A 16,096-nucleotide genomic window follows, 5' to 3' on the forward strand; every position below is an offset into this window, starting at 1 on the left:
AAAGTAATCCTAGAGCATCTTCTCCTAATACAGTTTCTCGATCAAAGTTCGGTATTGAATAACAGACTTCGGCTTCTTGCTGTTAAACCTAAAGGAACTGGCTTTTGACGGCACATGTCGCAGGAACCAGGACTGCAAGGCATATGTGCATCTTTCCACCAAAATGGTCTCTCCAAGGGCAAAATGAGCTAAGCCTCTGTAGAGAAAGTCTAGAGCTGCCATAGATACTGAAAGTTGATGGGTCTACTTGTTTCCCCATCTTCGAAAAAGTTGGGTGACTCGGACATCGATGAAATTATGACCGTCTTGAAAGAATGCTAATCCTATTATGCATAGGACCATGGCGTGCTGGATTCTTTCCTTCGCTGCTCGAGACAAGGTGTCGACTTCCTCATAGGCTCCATATTTGTGATAGAGTCCGAACAGGTCGATGAACTGACTTCCGTTGATCTCGATGAGAGGCCAAGATCTGCTCCTTGTCGCTCTGGCTAATGTTTCTCGAACGCCTATCCCCTTGACATTGATCAGGAATTGCTGCTCGACCGGATCATCTGGCTGACCAGCTGGTTCTGGCAATCCCATGATGTCGCTGAACTCATCCATTAGCAGAGTCATCTCTCCCCATGGAAACCAGAATATGCAGGTACGTGGATTCCACCATTCTGCCATAGCCTTAATCTGACTACCGTTAATGGTTCGCTTGCCCACTGCTGATGCCATCTCCAATCCACAATCATCCAAGTGATCTGGGAACATATGCGAGAAGGTGGCGAACCAAGAATAATACCACCGAGGGAAGAAGGAATGAGACTGGATAACCCGATGATCCAGGGTTCCATCCTTTATTTGACAGAAGACATGATCCCTAGGAAAGATAACATCAAGAGATTCGGACGCCATCGGAATGATACTGAGGCAAAAGAGGAATTGAATTAAATAGACTGCAGAACTTACAGACAGACTTTTGATGAAAGAAGAAAATAGACATAAATCCTAGAAATTTTGAAAGATCAAGGGACTTAGAAAAAGACTTTCCAGGGTTTTTAAAGAAGATTTGACACAAAAGAGAAAAGAATGTTGGTAAAGGAAAAATATATACCTCGGGTTTTTGAAAATAAGAGGAAATTTTGAATAATGCACCCAGGGTTTCGAGAAAGCTTGACATATATAGGAAAATACAAGGAAACATCACACAATCAGAGTTGCACAAACAAAGATGCGCACACAGCACTCCCTAAAGGCTGACTCTAAATGAAATATTTGAAATGGCTTGTAGGACCTTAATCCTAATTCTATGGTTCAGATCATCTGATTCCAATCAAGATACGCCGATATACTCAAGCCAAAGCTCAAAGTACGTGGCATAGAAGTATTTCTCCGGTTCTAAGGTAATGGCTTCCCAACATCCTTGAGCACCTATCGATATACCTCGGACTATGGCACTTAGGTACGTGGTAGGGGGCGCAAACCCAAATAAGTGGTCCAGTTGTGAGGCTCTCTCCTAAACTATGGTTCAGTGAGACAGCCCAGCAATGTGAAGACCGGGACAATATAGGTAGGGATGTTTTCAAAAATATGTTCAACGCACAATAAACCAGAAAGCTCTAATGCAAGTCCTAAAGAGATAGAATTTTAATATGAGAAGAAGCATACACTTGCATACATTGGCTGCATTCAATCCCTAGAATTGAGGAGAGTTGTATTTCAGACGTAAGTCTAATATGAACATGGAATAATCTCCTCAATATGGTCCTACCAAACCATACTTAGATCCTATATGCAATGATGTCAGCTTAGGACAGAGTCTTGGCTCCTAAGGTTTGCATGGAAATGAAGCTGACATTTATAAAATAAAGACTTAGAAAATATCAAAGCAAATCAAAGGCATAAATTCAATCGGACTAAGACAAGTCCCATCTCGGTCGCCAAAACTGTGATCATCGCAAAAATTTTTCTCTCTTGTGGTTTCTCTCGCTTTCTTCTCTTTTTTCTTTCTAATCTCTATTTCTCCTTATTTAGGGGAGAAATGAAAAGACAGAAAAGAAGAGAAAAGAGAAAAAAAAGAAAAAGAGAAGAGAAACTCTTTTGCGGGGTCTCACTTGACCTTAATTTGAAAATATTTAGAAAATTACTCGCCTCCATTTTGAAATATATTGCAGGAAAATGGAGAGACGGGATTCGCTCGTCGGTACGAGGTTCGACCGTTCCTGGCGCCTTTACCAGGGGTAATCAAACCAAGGATCGAATTTATGCCTTTTGCTTTGCTAAAATATCATCTAAGAATTTATCCTAAGTATAAATGCACAAAGAATCATGCTTGTGTAATGCAAAGATGTATGCTCTTTTGAAAAAGAATGATTTGAAAATCTGAGATTTTCCCAAGTGAACATGAAATGAATATGATAATGAAGAAATAGTTGAATCTGACTTAGAACTTGAGATGGATCTGAGAAAAAGACGTTCGAATTTTTAAGTCTTTGAAATAATTTGGGTTGGGAGAATAAATCTTTGAATTGAAAAGAATGATTTTGAAGCTGAGATAAAAGGGAAAAAGAAGGAAATTTCAAAGTCAAAGATGAACTTTGAATATGAATTTTGAATCTGGATTTAAGAGAAGGAGATGAATATTTGAAGTGAAATTGAATTTGAAATTTGAAATCAGGGTAGAATTTGAATCCACAATCTGAATCTTAAAATGAAATTTGAATCTGAAATCTGAGATCCCATGATGAAGTTGGATTTTGGATCTTAAATGGATTTTGGATCCAAGATCTGAGATTCAAAAGGAAGTTGAGTTCCGGATTTCTAAATGAAATTGGATTTGGAGTTTGAGATCCAAAGTGGGATTGGATTCTGGATTCTAAAATGGAATTTTTGATTTGAAGTCTGAGATCCAAAGTAGAATTGGGTTCTGGATTCTAAGAATGGATTTGAATATGAAGTCTGAGATCCAAAGTGGAATTGGATTCTGGGTTCTAAAATGGAATTGGATCTGAAGTCTGAGATCCAAGATGAGGTTGAATTACGGATCTTTGATCCTAAATGGGGATTGGATCTGAAGTCTGAGATCCAAAGGAAGTTGGATTTGGATCTGAAGTCTGAGATCCAAAGTGGAATTGGGTTCTAGATCTAGAATTGGATTTGGATTTTGGAAGTCCAAATGGGACTTTTGAAGATGGGTCTGGGTTTTGAAAACCCAGATTGAATTTAAAACTTAGAAAAAGACTTGAATTTTTTAGATTCAGAATTAATCTCAAAATTTGGATTTTGAAGATAAGAAAATCAACTTGATTTTGAATTTGAAATCAGAAGATGAATCAGAGGTTTTCAAAGTTAAATTGAACTATGAAAATGGAATTTTTGAGATATTTAAATTGAATTTAAATTTGAATTTGAATCTTGACAATGAATTTGGCGTTTGATTTGAGAATTGAATTTTGAATGTACAAAGGAATTTCAAAGTCAAATTGGACTTTTGAAAATAAGACAGAATTGATGAATTTGAGATAGAAATTGAAGAAAGATATTCAAGATCACTTGGATTTTGAAAATATGATGCAGTTCTATCCTAAATGATAAATGAAGTTAAATAACTTTGAAATTGGATTTTGAAAATCATATTTCATTCTTCAAATGAATTTAAATAAGATTAATGATATAATACACTCCTGACTATGGTCATTGAATGCATTATATAATAATCATATCTAAATTCAAATGGCGAATCAAACATATTTTGGTGCTTTTATAGGGTTTAGAATGAAATTAACTCTCAGTATACCCTGACTATGGCCATTGGTATACGTATTGAATTAATTTTAAACTAAACTCTGATAAAAGAAGAAAATATTTAAAGAAAACATGATGAATTTTGAAAAAGGATCCAGTGTGGATCCAGTGTTATTTTGTAAAAGATAAAAATACTAAGTTTTGTTTACATCCTGACTATGGCCATTGATGTAAATCATCAACTTAGGATTAGTTACCTCTTACGAAATGGTGCACGTGCCATTCGTGGTCCCATTTATGAAATTTTTGAAAAATAAAGGTAAAAAGCATGAAAATAAGCAATTCATGATATTTATAATGCTCATTCATTCTATCTAAAACAGCAAATGTAAATTCTCATTAAGATCTAACTATTACAATAAAATTGAATTTACAACTCCCAATAATGACCTTTTCCCATATATTCCCCTGCAAAATAGTTGGTTAGTATGAAGAATAGAAGAAATTTATATATATCATGTGGATGTCAGAAGATGTTAAGAGAGAAATGCTCATATGTCAAGGCATACCTGATTAAAAGATGAGAAACAACATACATACCTATATACATATCTATATGTATATGTATATACATATATGAATATATATACATATATATATATATATATGCATATACATATATACGTATATATATATGTATCACACACATACATTCGATATAGATGGATGGGAGTGGTGTTGATGAAGTGGGCAAGTAAATAAAATATGTTGAATATGGAGGAAACAATTTAATGTACAAGTAATGCTTTCATACTGCTTAAAAAAAAATTCAAATGTGACAGATCGAACTTTGATGCTCGATATCTCAGCTAATGTTCCAAAATGATTCTGATGGGTGTGAACAAATTTTTTTGATAATGCACAAAGGACTAAATCCTCCAGTTGCATCCACTAAGTGAAAACTTAAGCTAATCATGGGTTGTTGAGGCAAGTGGGATGGCCAACATCAGAGACTCTGATGTAATCTATTGAAATTTTCCACTATGCATAATATTTTATGTGAGTTATACACCTATGGAAGTCTGTTGTTACAGACGCACAACAGTGAATGTATGCACAACAACATGCACATACTAAAAGTGAAGTGCAGTGGATGTTGTGGAACCTGGTTTGGCAGAAGTAGACATAGTGATACTGTGACAACATGATGAAGATGCAGGTGGAGTAGTTGATTGCAGATGACAAGGAAGGTGACTGTGTCCTAAAAAGATGTTTGGGTAAGTGCAACAGACTGCCGACAGTTAAGGGTATTGATATTAATGTGCAAGGGCTGTAAAATAGCCTGAAGTAATAGGCACGTGCCATGTGCAAGTGTTGGGAATAACACAGGAATCCCATTAACACAATGGTCGAGAAAGTGGACATCATTGATGTGTCCAACCACTAATTATTGTGATGGTAGCAGTATTGTAAAGAAAGAGGGAACTGTATATGACAGTAAAAGATGCTGTAAATGACAACTGGGATGCCACAATGAATCTACATAATAAATAAATAATTGATGGAAGCCATATTGACTATTTGGGCACGATTACCGGATGTTATGATGGGCCACGGTGAGCTTTCTGCAGCATCTAACCAGGAAAGATATAAGCAACAACAAAAGGAGAGAAAAAAAAAAGCTTGCAAGGTGTAAGCTGCAAAAGAACACATGCAGGGAATATATGATTCTCAATGTTGGGACTTAAGGAAGCAAATGTATAGGTGAGGATGAATCTTACGAAATGCGTGAACTAAACTATAAAGGTGAAAAAGGCATTTTGATATTGCGCGATGAAACAAAAGAAAAGAAAAGAAAAGAAGTAGAATACATATCAGAAGGTTAAACAAAAATCAAGGATGCAAATATATATATATATATACTAATGTATAGCTGATAAAACATGATACGGATGCAACAGATGAGTTCATATATGGCAAATCCCAATTTTCGGCAAACCCAGGAATGTATATTCTACTACTACCTTTAGAATTTAAACAGCTATTAACACGCAACAGCTTCATTACTGTTCAAGACTTAACAACACGAAGTATCCTCTGTCAGAGGATATTGGATAACAATAGGGGGGAAGAGGCTTCAGTCGAACCATGCTATCCATAAACCTGCTTGGCCTTTACATACTCAAATCATCGATCCTGCCCAGCTGATATGAGCGCCTTCAATTTACTATCAGAATTCAGGTTCTTGGCACCAGCCATATTTCCCTTGGGATCTAGTAGCTGAGGACCAGCGAGATGAGTAATATAATCATGAAATGATGCTCAATGCAACCAGGCATATCACAGGATATTTTCTTGACGGGTCTCCTTTCAATGGCAGTACAAATAATTCCAGGAGATAATTGTTTCTTTGAGTGGTTGGTGGTATGTTGTTAATCACATCCAAATTAACATGCTGCTAACGGAATTTCAATGTTACAACCTTATCTCAAACAAGGATTTGATGGACTTTTATATAGCTCTCAGGAACAAACAGAATTCCAGAACTTACCATTTATAGCCATAAAACCCCCCTAAAAAAAAGAAAGGATATCTATTGATATTCAAATATTACCCCTTAAGACAAGGAACAAATCATAGTAGCTAAAAAACTCAGTGGAAGAGCATGACTGAACTCGGTGAGATTTACATACCAATCTTGGAGGGAAGGTCCAGTGGGCAGCTGTCGCGGTGGTTCCGTATCAGTGATACTTGGCAATGGTTGTAAAGCGTATCGTTCCGGAGGGTGGCCACACACCAAACTTTGAAAGGTCGCCGAAGGTCAGTTCATCGATCCAGATGATGAACTTTTTTTTTTAAGTGCTCAACAACAGCTGAAACATGCGATAGCATTTAGTAATCCCATATAATTTCGATGGTCCACAATGAATCAAACCATCCAGCCATTGCTTGTTGGATTTTCAATCAATCGACATTTACCAATCGACATTTGTAGCAAGATTCAATATATTAGGCAACTACATATACTGGCTTTATTAGGTTTGGCTAAATCTGCCAATAAACTCAATTAAACTTATCAGAGTTCAGTTAAGAACTTGTGATTATTGGGTCCGGAGATCGGCAGACGATTGAGCAATGTTAAAATAGCCATTGATCTCTACAACACTGATCCTTAGTAATTCAGCTTTCTCTTTTTTTTCTCTCTCTTGACATTCTCTCTATATTTTTTTTTGACATTTTTAGAACAAGATCCTAAAATCAACGATTTAAAACTAATTTTTTGTATTTTGAAAAAAATTATTTATAAAAGAGAGTTTTTTTGAGAATTAAAAGCTATTTCTTCGAAAAATTCTTCAGAAGGCAGATTTTGACCCAAAATTTGAGGTGATATTCGAGGTTTGGACCTCGAATCGAGAGAATATAAAATAGTGGATCTGAATGGGTGTCGAATGAGCTATTTGAGCAACTCAGAAAATGTTTTTGATATTTTATAATTTCAATTTGTAAATTGAGTCACGAGACTCAAATTTGGACCTTAAATACCGGATTCGGCTCCGAAGTCGAGTTTGAATGAAATTCAATCCGAAAATTCTAAAGAATAACTAAAATTCAGCTTTGATTTTCTCAGAAGATGGAGTCGGGGGCAAAAAGGTCATTCTTACCAAACTTTGAAAAATTTGGGGTGTTCACAGACAGCTAAGGGCACGTAACATGATTTTTTTGGCATTTTTACAGAAAAATAAAAACATAAAATAACGAGTGGACTGACTGACAAAAATAGGGAATTACTGAAACTAAACAGAATTGAAATAAATGCTAAAAAAGAACTAATTCCTAAAATATGCTAAATTAACGAAATAAGACATGAATTGAATCTAACTAATGCATGAATGTTAAGATTCATCAAGGAAGCATGATCCTACTTAATATATGACATTTTATGGGAATGGTCCAATCCATCATTTGGACGAACCCCTTCTTAAAAACGTGAAATCTCTGAAATTCAGTATGTGAATTGAAACAAGAATGTTATTTCAATAGCATCAACTCAAATGGGAGCTTACCTTATGTTCTTTTGCTGTTTTGAAACCTCAGAGATGGGTGGCTACGGGATGGCTCCTCAAGAATGGACTCCAGAGAGGGTGTGAATTCAGAGGAAAACAAAAGAAGCTAAAAATGGATGTAAGACCCACAATTTTTCAGTTCAAACTCTGAATAAATTCTTGAGGCATTTTTTAGTGAAAAACAGTGTTTTTACCGTAAAGCAAATCGAACTGATTCCTGCGATCCAAATGTACTTAGGATATTCGTATCTTCACAAATATATGCTCAAACACTCTGGAGGTCATAACTTCCTACCTGATCGAAATCAAAAGATTTCTACGAGCCAACTTTCTTAGTTACATCAATACGAAGATAATGGCTACTTAGAAATTTTCGGAAAAAAAATGCCAAAAACTCAACATTTTTGCGGGACCCACGAAAATATTGGTGGGACCCACAGAAATATTTCTCAGAAAATATTTTAGAATATTCTAGAATATTCCAGGACCTTCCAGCACTTTTCAGGGAATATTCCATGAAATATTCCTTCTGGATAAGATCAAACAGTCAGATGGATAAGATCAAGCTGGATTTCTGAAAAAGCCAAAGGGCAAAAGGGTCAAATGGGTTGCTTAGCCCCTAAGCAACCTCCCTATAAATAGAGGATCCCCCCTTTAGAAAAAATTGCCAACCCCCCCCCCCTTTGCCTTCTCTCTCTCCTCCTTTTTTCAAACCTCCCCTACCTAGCCCACTTGGTCTGAGCCTGCCTGACTTAGCCTGAGCCTGCCTGACCTGGTCCTAACCCACCTGACCTAGGTCTAAACCTACCTGACCTAAGTCCAAACCCAGTTGACTTGACTTGAACCTGGTTTAGTTCAAAGTCAAAGTCCAAGTCCTTTTTCATCCAAAGTTCGAAGTTGATCCTTTTTCGAAGTCGAGCTTCGTTCGAAGCAACAAAGCATTTCGGAGCCGTTTCTTTCACGATTTGAAGTAAGTTTGCTTCATTAATCCATCTCTCTCAAGTATTTGATTGTTTGTATATAGCATATATTTTTTGAAGTAGTATCTTGCTTTAGTTCTTTGTTGAGCCCTCTAGGACGCTTCGGTGTTCACGCGCTCGTCTCGTAACTATTGTCAGATATATATATATTCAAATACGCAGTATATGTGTTCTTCAAAATAGTATCTCGCATTAGTTCTTGGTTGAGCCCTCTAGGACACTTCAGTGTTCACTCGCTCGCCTCGTAACTATCGTTGGATACAGATCTAGGTGTATATCTGTTGATTCTGCCGACGCGTCCTATATCGCACAGGCTATGTAATTTACCTTTGTCGTCACGTCGTATGATGTCAAGGCTCCCGGCTTTCTGCAATTTCTGATTACTGCACTTCTGATTACGTATTTACTTACGTCGTCGTGTTGAAAGACACCTAGGCTCCTGCTGTATGCAAATATATATATGTAGAATATTTCATTCAGTTACACACTCTGAACAATAGTATATGCATTCTTTTACGTTGCCGCTGTATAAAACACAGGCTTCTGCTTATACTAAATATATGGCACATAAATGAGCGTTCAAATGGAGATCAACTCTAAATCGCCCATGTGATCTTTTTACCGCTCCTCGTTCAAGATTCTGCTTGACGAATGAAGCCCCTATTGGAAAGGCTTTGCTTTTTGACAAAATGCTCTTTACGTAAAGACTAAGTCAATTACGTATGGCCTGACTATGGCCCAAGGTTCCTGCAACCTTGATGGATGCAAAGTACGCACAACGGTGCACATCCATTTCTTGAGTTAAGCGTAGCGATTTCCCAACAAAGAGGGGAGATGCCGCTGAAATGGATAAAAGAAACGCATGCTTTCTTCGTTAAAGAGAGAAAGTGCTGCTGAATTTTCTAAAAGAAGCTAAGAATAGCTCAGAAAGAACGTAGCAAGATACTCCATCATATAGCGGAGTGCTACTCAGTTCATGGAACACCTTCTACGATGTAGAAATGTTCGTCACATCACTGCCGATAGAGTAGGGGAGGTACTGACGAAATGGTTGGCAAAAGAGTTGCCAGAACCAGTGGCACAACGATGCCTTTTGTTGGAACGATGTCAGAATGACTCATCTCCTTGATACCTGTAAGGGCACCGTACTTGTAAGAGTCGTTGTGCCAAAGTACTGGTAGCGCCTTGACGAGGTCTTGAGCTCGTTGCGTAAAGATACGCCGAGTAGCCGATCCGTAGAGATCGAGTCATGTGTATGCTCATTGAGAATTATCAAACAACCAGACTCGTAAGGGCCGCTGAGCCGGAGTGTGTTGTTTCCACCGAAAGATGTGAAGTGCTCGTCAAGGCCGAAGTGCCGAAAGCAGAGTTAAGCATGCATATGAATAAAACCTTTGTTCCACGGTGAAAGCCATGTGGTTGATTGGGGTCGGGTACATACTTCTCAAAGGTTGCCTTATAGGCATGCAATGTTCGTCAAGTAATTGTAAGACCGGCAGACCCCTTTCAGAATTTCTCACCGAGGAAGACGGTGATGGCGCAGCCTTTAGTGACATATATTTCACTCAAACCTGATTGAGTTCATTGATGGCCTCCGTCACTTAGAGGTATGGAGGTCGTGGTTATCCTTAAATATCTAAGGATTGAACCCAACTACTGCAATGGCAGAATGCATTCGAATATCTAATAAGGATCTCTTCTGGTATGTTGTACCGTCCTACTAGGGGGATGGGATCAACAGGCCTCTGGGTTATCTAAAATACATAGAATAATCAACCCCCAGATCGTCGCGTTGTCGCCCAGATATGAGTCCCCTAAGCCCAGGGGGAGGTGCAATTATCGAAACAATGCATTAGCTTAGGTACAACAATACTTTGAATGTATGCGTGTATGGACGTTGTTGAGTCAGTTCTGCATAACCTTTGTGAAGGTGTCACAGTCGGTATACTACTAGACCGATTGAGAAAGAACCCCATTGATATCCGTACGACTAAGCGAAGCTCGGAGAGCTGTCCTTAGAATCGTAGGATACGGATGTGCCAAGCATAACGGCTTGAGTCAGACCTCCATTCGGGACCATGAAGCGGTCAAAGCTAAGTCGTGAAGACTTAAGCGATTATTCTAAATCACAGCCCTAGAGAGGCTTATGCAAAGTCATGAAGACTTGCGTGGATGTTCAACTCATAGCCTTGATGAGGCTCTTGCGATATACGCTAAGTCTTGAAGGCTTGAGCGTCGTTATTATGAATTACGAACCTGAGGTGGTCATCGTATATACTTGAGTTGAATGGACGTATGATTGTTTGCTTACCAAACCATCAGTGGTTCTGACCCCGTTTAATGGGGATTTCAGGTGTTGTACCTGCGTGGCGATATGCGGAGCAAGGCAGCATCGAGTTCCAAAATTTCTCTAGACAGAGTTGTACTGCTTCCTTTTATTTAACCTATGTTGCTTTTTCAAGCAGTGATGTTGTAATAAACATGTGGTTTTCGATAAAATTGAACACCTTGGTGGTCAATGAGTTGTTTGGCCACATACCTGCAACGTGCCCAGAGTTTTCTAAAACTGACGACTCATTATCGTCTGATTTCGCTGTCAAAAGCTTTTATAAGTTCCGCTGCAAAGAAAAAAAAATCATGAAAATTTTTAACTTAGCTTTGTTTTGGAAATTCGGGGCATTACAGAATTGGTATCAGAGCAAGAGTCTGAGAAACCTGGTTCGAGATCCGTCTTGTCCACCATATTGCACTGTAAGTATATTTCTTTGTAAATAGTTATTAATTTGAGTGCATCTTTGTATAGATGGCAACTCACGACTCACGAGGCTACTGCTATCGTTGCGGGATTATGCACGATGAGTGGGTGTGCCCATATGAGGTCCAAGACTGCCAGTTTTGTGGCGAAGAAGGGCATTCCGCCAACGAATGCCAAATGAAACATACCGCCGATATGGGTCGACGGGGATCGCTTGGTCTTAGAGATGAGACCTCGTGTGTTAGTGGACCACACTACTCTAGTAGGGGGAATAGCCGTACCCCAGCAACTTTAGATGAACTACCATCTCTGGTAGAATTTGACTTGAACTTTCTTGAGGGATTCGGACAATCGCAAGGCTATCAACAGGCATCATGTACGCCTAGCTTGCACAGTCGGGATGAGGGATGCAACAACTCCTTCTATAATCCCATTATGATTTTGGATTCCTCGAATCATAGTGCTATTATATGGGGGAACGAAGTAGCTTCACAAATGCCGAGCTTAAATGGCCAGGGAAAAAGATACAACTCCTATTATCCTGTTATGATCTTGGACTCCCCGAGTCATAATGATACTGAATGGGCAAGTGGACTGGCATCACTGATCTACCCACAAGATTCGCTTGAGAGTGCGAAAGTGCCGCCCAAGACAAAACTAGTTGTGCCTACACCAAGGCAGTGTGGAAGTAAACGATATTTCGGGTTGTTTGGGTCAAGAAAGAAATCCAGTTCGTAGTAGAGACTGGTAATGTTTTGGAGTCAATAGACTCATGTATATAGTTTCTCAATGCCTAAAGTCTGCCAGTACGGCATGACGTTTTGTTTAAGGCAATGCTTACGTAAAATGTAATGTATATTAAGTAAATAAAGCTTTGCTTCGATATATACATTGAGAAACTAAAACACGTTGCTTGTATATGATAGATAAATGGCTCCTACGATGAGGAGAACCATGCCGAGCGAGGAGTCTCATACTCAAGGATTCCTGCTGGAAACGCTCAACAATCTGGTTATTGCCATCCGTGAAACAAGGCCAGAACCAGTCGCACCTCGAAACGAAAACCTTGGGGGAATAACCTATGAAAAATTCCTCAAGCTCGATCCACAAGTCTTTGTTGGTAGAGCCGATCCTGAACTGGCAGAGAGTTGGGTTGAAGAGACAGAACGTGCCTTCCTGGTACTGAGAGTACCAGAAGAAAAGAAGACCAACTTTGGCACGTACAGGCTGAAAGACAACACACGAAAGTGGTGGGATACCACTAAGATTATTCAGTTCTCGGAAGTTGAAGTCATTCCTTGGACTGACTTTCGGAGAGCTTTCATGGATAATTACTTCCCATTACACTCTAGAAACAAGAAAAAGATGGAGTTTCTGGAATTAGAGCAGGGTAGTATGAGTCTGATTGATTATACCACCAAATTTCAAAATCTTGAGCGGTACTGCTCCCGGTTATTTGAGACCGACCAAGAAAGGGCCGACAAGTACATCAATGGACTGCGAGAAGGGTTAAGATCACGGGTTATCACCAGCATGCCCCAAACTTTTCAAACTGCTGTGGCAGCAGCTTCAAAAATTCAAGTGGATTGGGAGCGATCAAAAGTGATCATTGCAAAGAGGCCCGTAGTTGATGATGGAAACCGGAAAAGAACGTTCTCAAGTTGACAGGGTTCACAACAACCCTTTCAAAAGAGAAAGTTCCAAGGTGGGAACGTTACTCAACAAGTCGTGAGGCCAAGGCAGAACATGGCTTCAAACAATCTGCAGTCCAACCTGAACTGCCCAAAATGCCATGTAAATCACGTTAGAGGACCATGTCCACGTGACACAGGTGGTTGCTTCTACTGTGGCAAAATAGGCCACATTGCAAGGCAGTGCAGAAAGAAGTTTGTTGATGAGCAAAGGAGGAATGTCGGATCTGCCGGACCCTCTCAACAAATACCACAGCGAACACAAGTCCAACGACCCCCACCTAGAGTAGAACAAAGGCCTGCTGCAGGTCGTGTATACGCTGTAACGACTGAACAAGTCGAAACTAGTGACCTCATTGAAGGCACCGTACCTATTAATGGACATGCAACTTACGTCTTGTTTGATTGTGGTGCTACTCATACCTTTATCTCTGATGATTTTACCAAACAACTCCACGCTTCGGTACAACCGGTTGATAAAATGATCGAAGTATATAACGCGTTGGGTTCACGCACCAAATATATCCAGTGTGTGAAAGACTTGGATATCGAGATAGCAGGGCAACACTTGCCTACTGATGTCATCTGGATCGATATGATACAGTACGATGTCATTCTGGGAATGAATTGGTTGGCTCAGAATAATGCCAAGATCTTATGCCAAGAGGGCAGGGTGATTCTATCACGACCGGGAATGCCTAAGATAGAATACCGGATATCCAAGCCAGTTTCATAATAGCGGCTTATATCAGCTCTTAAAGTCCAGAAATACCTTAGGAAGGGTTGTGTAGCCTTCCTACTTAGCCTTTCAGTTGAAGGCTCAAATATCAAATCCCTTGAGAGTTTGGAAGTGGTTCGGGAGTTTCCTGAAGTGTTTCCTGAGGAATTGTCAGGACTTCCACCACTTCGTGAGGTTGAATTTGAAATTCAATCCTTACCTGGAACTGCACCAATATCCAAAGCCACTTATCGTATGGCGCCAGCTGAACTCAGTGAGTTGAAGTGTTAGTTGGAAGAACTGATGGAACAAGGGTTCATCCGACCAAGTATGTCACCATGGGGAGCCCCGCTCTTGTTTGTAAAGAAGAAGGATGGATCCCTTCGGTTATGCATCGATTATCGGATGCTTAACCAGGCAACAGTTAAAAATAAGTACCCATTGCCGCGGATAGAGGACCTGTTCGATCAACTCAAAATAGCGAGGGTATTCTCCAAGATTGACCTCAGGTCTGGGTATCATCACCTTAGAGTAAAAGAGGAGGATATACCTAAAACTGCCTTTCGAACAAGATATGGCCATTATGAGTTCGTAGTAATGCCCTTCAGACTCACTAATGCGCCTGCTGCCTTTATGGACCTAATGAACCGGGTGTTCAGGCCATACTTAGACACATTCGTCATCGTCTTCATCGATGACAACCTCGTATATTCAGAGAACAAGAAACAACATAAGGAGCACTTGAGAATCATCTTGAAAACCCTTCAAGATAATCAGTTTTATGCCAAGTTTTTAAAATGTGAATTCTGGCTAGACAAAGTGATGTTCCTTGGTCATGTAATCTCAAAGGATGGAATCGCAGTAGATCCTGCGAAGGTCAAAGTTGTGATAGACTGGAAGCAACCAGAAAATATCACTGAGGTCCGCAGCTTCCTTGGACTTGTCGGATATTATCGGAAGTTCATACAAGACTTCTCCTGAATCGCCATACCGATAACGAAATTGTTAAAAAGGGAGTCAAGTTTGAAAGGACTGACGAGTGTAAGGAGTGCTTTGAGGTTCTCAAACAGAGGCTTACCACTGCCCCTGTCCTTACCTTACCTTCTGGTCAGTAAGGCTTCGTTGCTTATAACGATGCCTCAAGAACAGGTTTGGGTTGCGTATTGATGCAGCACAGCAAAGTGATCGCCTACGTGTCACGACAGTTGAGAATTCATGAGAAAAATTATCCAACCCATGATCTTGAGCTTGCCGCGGTGGTGTTCACACTAAAAATCTGGCGACACTACCTTTATGGAGAGAAATTTGAGGTCATGTCAGACCATAAAAGCTTAAAATACCTCTTTTCTCAAAAAGAACTTAATATGCGACAACGACGATGACTGGAATTTCTCAAAGACTATGAATTCACGCTTTCCTATCACCCTGGAAAGGCGAATGTTGTAGCAGATTCCCTTAGTCGCAAGACTATTGGCACTCTGGCCAGCCTAACCGGACAATGGAAGTTGATGGAGGATTTCGTCAACTGGAAGTCATTCCTGGCTGATACAGGCAGAATACGATTGTCAAGCCTGACAATACAGCCTGAAATCATGGATCGGATTGTAGTCGAACAATTGAGAGATTTCCAGTACGTGGAGCTAAAGGCTCGAGCTGAAAAAGATGATACTTTCTTCCATCTGAAAGAAAATAGAGGAATATGGATGGAAGAAAGAATCTGGGTTCCGAATAACCCTGAGTTAAGAGAGGAAGTACTCCAGGAAGCTCATAATAGCAAGTACACCATCCACCCTGGAGGTACCAAAATGTTCAGAGGCTTACAAAGAAAGTACTGGTGGAGGGGAATGAAGAGGGACGTGGCTACGTTTGTCTCGAAGTGTTTGATTTGCCAGCAAGTTAAGATCGAACACCAATGACCTGGCGGAAAAATGCAACGGATCGAGATTTCAGAATGAAAATGGGAAGGCATTACGATGGATTTCATCGTTGGATTGCCTCAATCCAAGAGACAACATGACTCAATTTGGGTGATTGTGGACAGACTCACCAAGTCTGCTCACTTCCTGCCAATCAACACCAGATATTCAACAGAAAGGTTGGCAGAAATCTACGTTCGGGAAATCGTCAGACTCCACGGAGTGCCGACCACGATCATATTT

Source organism: Nuphar pumila, chromosome 8, assembly GCF_984573655.1.
Source record: "Nuphar pumila chromosome 8, dmNupPumi1.hap1.1, whole genome shotgun sequence".
NCBI classification, from domain to species: domain Eukaryota; kingdom Viridiplantae; phylum Streptophyta; class Magnoliopsida; order Nymphaeales; family Nymphaeaceae; genus Nuphar; species Nuphar pumila.